The sequence below is a fragment of the Dermacentor variabilis genome, chromosome 3, assembly GCF_050947875.1.
Source record: "Dermacentor variabilis isolate Ectoservices chromosome 3, ASM5094787v1, whole genome shotgun sequence".
Classification (NCBI taxonomy): domain Eukaryota; kingdom Metazoa; phylum Arthropoda; class Arachnida; order Ixodida; family Ixodidae; genus Dermacentor; species Dermacentor variabilis.
In genome coordinates, this window is record NC_134570.1 from 160,354,600 (window position 1) to 160,362,209 (window position 7,610).

Consider the following 7,610-nt stretch of genomic DNA (forward strand, 5'->3'; position numbering starts at 1 on the left):
ACGCGTATGGTGTTTGTGTTTGAACGAGGCGCTTGGGTGCCATCACTCGAAAAAAGAGGTAGAAAAACGAAGCGGGCTCGCGCTATGAATCTAACCGGTCAACGCTGCAACCGCTGTTGTAAATATAACCCGTAAATATTTGCTCGTCTGACTGACTCGTCCTTCGCGTAACACTATTGATCCTAAACACGCTGAAAGGGCTCCACAAGGTAAACGGTTGCCTTTTGGAATCGGTGCAGCCCCAGCCATTCTTCAACGGTCCATGGAGACTCCTGTCTGGCATCACAGGCGTTTGTGCATACTTAGATGACGTGATCATCAGTGGAAAGCACGCTGCTTAACACGCCGTCAGATTGTAAGAAGTCCTCAAGAGGCTGCAGAAGTACAGTCTGCGCATAGGAAAATACAAGTGCCGTTTTGCGGTGAGACAAGTTTCACTTCTAGGACACCGAATTGACGAAACAGGAGTTCACACCAGCGAAGAGAAAAATGGAGCTAAACTGAGGCTCCAGCACCAAAGTGCAAGCAAGCGCTGCAGTCATTTCCAGGAATGCTGGCTTTCTACGACAGATACTTGAAGAACAGGGCAACAATTGCCAGCTGTCTCTACCAGCTCCTTCAGCAGGACGCCACGTGGAGATGGGAAACTCGGCATCAAGAAGCATTTAATGAACTGAAGAAAGTGCTTCTCAGTCAGACCGTACTGGCACACTACGACGAACGGAAGGAGCTTCTTGTCTCGTGCGACGCTTCACCGTACGACATAGGAGCTGCTCTGTCTCAACGTGACGACCAGAACACAGAAGCAGGGATCGCATTTGCATCCAGGACATCTTGGGCGACGGAACGAAACTATGCACAGTTGGATAGAGAACGCCTTGCTGTAGTGTTTGCAGCCCATAAGTTCCACAAATATATTGTGGGAAGAAAGGTAACTTTCGTCACTGACCATCAGCCGCTGCTCGGTGCACTGGGCCCGAAGAAACCAACGGCTCAAGTATTTTCACCACGATTGAGGATATGGTACATCAAGTTGTCTGCATATGACTACAACATCGTCTACAGGCACGGCAAGGGCCATCAAAACGCAGGCGCGTTAAGCCGATTAGCATTATCAGAACGCACTGACAAGCCATGGCCACCAGGCGACGTGCCATTGTTTGAAGCGTTGTAGAGACGGCCGTTTACAGCCGCTGAGATAGCACGTCAGACGCAACAAGACAATATCCTGCAAAGGCTATACAAGTCAGTACAGAACGGTACACTATAGGAACTCACTTGAGATGAATTCACTCCTTACCGACAAAGAGCGACTGCAAAGAGACTGTCTCACGATTGGTTCGCGGGTGATTATACCAAGCTCAGTGCGATATATCGTTTTGGAGCTGCTACATGCTGCTCACCGAGGACTAGTAGCCATGAAGAAGTGCGCAAGAAGCTACGTACGGTGTCCTGGAATCGACAAGGTTATCAAAGAAATGGTACGACAGTGCGTGAAGGCCAATCAACGCAGAAGAGTCCACCCAAAGTTTTGATTCCCACCTGGGACCGCCCGCAGACACCGTGGAACACAGTGCACGCTGATTTTGTGGGGCCGCTACACGGGCGCACCTACTTAGTTATGTGGACACGTACACAAGATGGCTGGAATTCCGTCACGTGACACAACCAACATCCACAGCTGTCATCGATGTACTCCGAGCTCTGTTTGCTACTTTGGGCATTCGTCGACAAGTCGTATCCGACAACGGAAGAGCCTTTATTTCTAGCGAGATAAAGCAGTTTTATGCGTCAAATGGCATACAGGCCAACACACCAGCAGCCTATCACCCTGCGACAAACCGGCAGGCAAAACTCTACGTGGCAGAACTGAAGAGAGCCCTTCTGATGGATACAAAGTCGTCCATACAGTGTCGCCTTGCGAGATTCCTGTATCGGCAACACACAACAGTTCATACAGTTACAGGAATGACACCTGCGAGAGCGATGTTTGGACGAGAAATTTTGAGTCCCCACGACATACTCAAGCCAGAGACGGAAATACAGGTCCATGAACACCAGGAGACACTGAAGCAATCGCGTCGCTTCTCAGTAGGTGAAAAAGTGCTTATCCGTCGTTTTTAAAAAAAGCCAGACTATATTGAAGGTGGAATACTGCGCCGCGTCGGACCACGATCCTGGCTTATAAAGAGCGTCCTTGGAAAGGTTCGGTGTCACCTCAACCACATAAAAAAGAACGACCCAGACTTGTCAAGCAACCCAAACGTCGACGAATTGGAGCATACCACACAAATTATCGCACGCTATGCCAAAAGTAACAAGTTCTGCTATTCCCCTGGTACCGGGCCCACTCGATACAAAAGACGCTTGCTCTCAACCATCGACCTCGACGTCACGAGCAGTTAAAACGACGCGGTAACTGCGGCCACCAGAGGTTGGGCAGCCTCGAGACCGCTATGGAGACTTCGTCTAAGGCAGCAAGAACTGATATGTCGTCAGAATACGACAACGATGAAGTGCGCGTGCGAAGGCGCTGGCGGCTTTTGGCACGAGTGCGTCTCACGGAACAAACGTCTCGCCAACACTGGCTCCTACGCCGGAAGTAGGTCAGCTACCATGTGCCTGTTTTCTTGACTTAATAAATCGTCGGCAGCCCACCACGGCTGTACCGACTTACCAATTTTTATTATGTGGAAACCCTTTTCAAGGTCTATTTAAAATAACTGCGTGGTGTAGTACACAAGAAATAGTTTGGTGGGATAAATAAATTTTGACCTTTTTTTTTCATTCTGATGTACATGACATCCTTTCTGTACGACATCGTAATGGGTGCCGTGGAATCCGAATTATGCACAATAACAGAATTTAACAGTTTGCAACTCCTACTATATAGGTTAGTACGAAGATAGGCTAGAATAATGTAGTTAAAATATATTTCATGGAACCCTTTACTTGCAGCTGTGTGTGCCGAAAAGGTTAACATCGTATATTATGTTGGGGGGGGGGGAGACTGAAGCGGTGCAACAACTTGCTAGATGAATGTTTTTCATTTCGGTAAACTTAGCGCGTCATGTTTACGACATGTAAATGCACTCGTGACAGGACGGCCATACCAAGTGGTGGCGAACCGCTGCGACACTCACGTCGCTGGATGAAAATCTCGCCTCCCTCTATATTACTCTGTGTGTAGGTGCGAGTTGGCGTGTGCTCTAGAAACAAACAAGCAACGTGGTCTTGAATACGCAAAAGAAGTAAGGTAAACTCATCCGTGTTAGTTAACTGGGAATGACAGTAATAAAGCATTTCTTCATTTCAAGCAATACATGAGACAATTGCAAACGCTAATTCCGGTTAGGGTATCGTTTCTCTCAGTCTCCTGTGTCGTCACTCTCAAGTGCTTCTCGACCGGCACGCAGCCAGTTCTTTAGTGAACACACGAGCTCACTACTCCTTAATGAAGGGACCCTCAGGATCCGCTCACGAGGGGCAAAGTTTGAGGGGGCCAGTTTTAGAATGTTAAAGCCTCGGGGGAAGGAGCTCAAATCCGGACAGCTGGAGGACACCTAATAACGCCAGCTGCAATCTGCACAGCCGGAATTACCGTTCATAACTGAACTACCCAGCGACATTCGCTATCTCGCAGAAGTGCTCACGAGACGCAATTCTCGGCATTGACATCGTGAGCCAACGCTGGCCATTCATTGACGCGATTTCGAACACAGTTGCTTGAACTTGCCTTTTCTAGCCATGTCTTACGATCTAGGACTAGTGTAGTTATTCATTTCATGCAAACTGTGAATGAACTATGTGCATTTAACAAAAGTAAGATAATGCGCGTGTACAGATATAATTCTAATCGTAGTACTTACCAGGTCAACAACATTCCCTTAGATTTCATGTCATATATATATATATATCTTGGTATACACATTACAAATAACCTCAATTGGACCAGAAATATAGAGTACATCATTAAAGGGACACTAAAGGCAAATAAGTCGACGTGGACTGCTGACATGTCATTCCAGAAACCTCGCAACGCTTGTTTCGTGCCAAGAAAGGACTTAGTTTACGAGAAAATTGCATCTGAAAGGTCCGAAAACCTTTTTCCAAATTGAAATCTCCCGTCGCGTGGTGGAGTGGTGGGAAGGTGGTGATGGAATACGCCATCACCAACCTTTGCTGCCGTCATTCAGTAAAACGGCGCCCCACAGACGGGTGCACCCAGTCAAGACAGAACGGTGGATTGGCCGCTGCAGCGGCTTCTTGGTCAAGCGGCGTAAACTGCTGGGGCATCCCGCGACATAACATGGCAGTGGAATTCTCTGCTGCTGGTAGTTTGTGCGAGTTCCATCATCATCATCATCGTCGTCGTCGTCATCATCGCCAGCCTGGTTACGCCCACTGCAGGGCAAAGATCTCTCCCATACTTTTCCAGCAACCCCGGTCATGTACTGATTGCGGCCATGTCGTCCCTGCAAACTTCTTAATCTCATCCGCCCACCTAACTTTCCGCCGTCCCCTGCTACGCTTCCCTTCCCTTGGAATCCAGTCCGTAACCCTTAATCACCATCGGTTATCTTCCCTGCTCATTACATGTCCTGCCCATGCCCCCCCCTCTTATTTCTTTTTCTTGATTTCAACTAAAATGTCATTAACTCGGGTTTGTTCCCTCACCCAATCTGCTCTTTTCTGATCCCTTAACATTACACCCATCATTCTTCTCCCCATAGCTCGTTGCGTCGTCCTCAATTTAAGTAGAACCCTTTTCGTAAGCCTCCAGGTTTCTGCCCCGTAGGTGAGTACTGGTAAGACACAGCTATTATGCATTTTTCTTTTGAGGAAATAATGGCAGCCTACTGTTCATGATCTGAGAATGCCTGCGAAACGCACCCCAGCCCATTCTTATTCTTGTGATTATTTCCGTCTCATGATCCGGATCCGCCGTCACTACCTGCCCTAAGTAGATGTATTCCCTTACCACTTCCAGTGCCTAGCTACCTATTGTAAATTGATGTTCTCTGCCGAGACTATTAAACATTACTTTAGTTTTCTGCAGATTAATTTTTAGGCCCACTCTTCTGCTGTGCCTCTCCAGGTCAGTGAGGATGCATTGCAATTGGTCCCTTGAGTTACTAAGTAAGGCAATATCAGCAGTTTCGAGAACCAGCGAAAGCAACGCAGCACTACGCGATAACGAAACTACTGAAACGTGAAAGTGTGGGCGGCTCAGAGTCTAGTGGAAACAAAGCCTTTTGACGGCCCAAAGTAAAACGAGTTCTTTTTTCTAAAAATGAAATAAAAACTGGCCAAGTACCATTTTATTTCATCGTATAATGCACTACAATGATGTTTTTTGGTAACGAGCGGTTGAGTACTAAAGACAGAATTTAACTGAGGAGCGCTTTCGTTATAGGGCAAGTAGTTGAATATCCCGTGGGAGTCTGCAATCATGTCCTGCATTTACCTCAACATCTCAATTATCAAGGTTCTGTTCGCGATAATATTGGCGCCTTAGAGATTCTCAAGTACTAATCTATCACTTTAGCTTGTCTGAATATTTGCCTTTAGTGTCCCTTGAACAATGCTAATCACGTGCTCAGAAATTTACAGGGCAACTTTTCCAAAGCACCGTCTACTTTAAATCCACAGGTTTACAAGACTCTGTACTCTCGAAGCTTGAATATGCATCTGCAATATGGGATCCCAGCTGCGTTACTCTTATTACATCACTTGAACGAGTGAAAAAAAACTCTACTCGCGTCATTCTTTCTAATTATAACCGTACTGCGAGTATAACCTAAATGAAAACTATCTTAGCTTTTCTTCCACTAGTTAAACGTCGCAAAGTCGCTTGTCCCCTCCCCACTTTTCACTATTTCATAAAATTTTCCATCATACCACATTTAATAACGACATTATACTGCGGCCTCACTACATTTCAAAGCGCACCGATCGTTGCATAAGGTAAGAATTGACTCATGTTACACGAAGTCTTTCTTTCAATCTTTCATCCCCCGTACATTGAATAAATGGGCCTACCTTCCGTCAAGTATCGTAGCTATCACCGATAACAAACTTTTCTGCAAAACACTAGTAACATTGTATCATCACAAAAATTATTATATTACCATAGGTCACCGCACTTGTTTCATTGTTTGCTTTACTCGACTACATTGTAACCATTCTCCACTTCCATGGTATATGGCCCTGAGGGTATTTTCAATAAAAAATAAACTCATAAACTGAAGAGTGACTGCAAGAGCTTTAGTCAACATGAAGTATCATCTCCTCAAAATTGCATTGAGCGCTTTTGATCGTTCGAAAATACTTTACATTTTCACGTAACAAGCTATCACTCTGAGAGAAAATACAATACTTGGTGGTAATGCAAGTCAAGCTGATTTGGAAGGACCAGATGATACAGTTTATGTATCATGAAGTAGGAGCTTGCTACATTGTTTCTGTTCAGCTCGGGATGGGTATAATGACTTGAAAAGAAAAAAGTTCGTACTCGAGATGTTATTTTTCCCTTTGTCGTAAAAAGCCCTTAAATGAAAGTAAGCGTGTGTGTTAGAGTTTAGCATTCCCGCTTGGTACGATGAAAAACTGTAGATTGCTGCTTTTCTGATAGGGACACCCCTCTGTCTGGTAAACTTGCAAACAGCTTATAGTGAGACGCATAGTTCAAGAGTACCTGTCATTATGATGACCGTTCAGCTTCTTATGGCTTGGCGTGAGCCGCTTGCAGACCAATAATCTCTTTTTTGTCTGTCTTCCTGAAAACAGAAATGATTAAGCAGGGACAAACATGCATACAAAAAATGGTGAAACATAAGTTAGTCCAATAAATGAACAAATCACGGTTCTAGTTAAAGTGTTCGGAAACGTAACTTGTGAGGGTTCTGGGCCTTTATGTTACTTCCAGCAGTGACAGATTGACTATTGTCTTAAGCGTCCAGAGACAATAGAGCCCAAAGGGGTGAACAACAAGGAGAAGCATCTTGGAGGCTGGAGTTGAAAGAAAAAAAGAGCCCCAATTACTATGGTATGAGTGTGAGCGAGTTTGTTATTGATGTACGACTAAGGACAGTGCGCAAAACGCTCAATGACAGAAAGCGCACGACCACAACAATATTTTCAGTGTGCAATTCTTTGAATGGCATCTTCTTGTGGGGGCTTTGCTTAGTGAAGGCTCTATTAGGTAATATTTTTTCTGTCAGATACTAGGCAACAGACAGTCATTTTATTATATCTCAAAAGCAAATAATCTAACTGTATCACGGGAAGTACATTTGCCACTACGGTGCAATGAATTCATCGCCGTGCAATAATATCCAGAAGCAGCCAAAACTATTTATTATTTATTCCATACACGGCATTACAAATTTTAGCAACGTACCACAATTTCAAGCACCTCGTTTCACTTGCGTTTTAAGAGCAATAACCTTGTAATGACTATTATTTTCAGCGTTTATGAAATAACAACAGGTATCTGTTCAATTCGCCTCGCACGGAATGAATTTCAAAGTTGAGATTACGAAGCAGTGCTTATTTACTCTCTGGTGCATACGTGCAGAGGCTGAAAGTTTAATGCGCTTTCGAGGGTA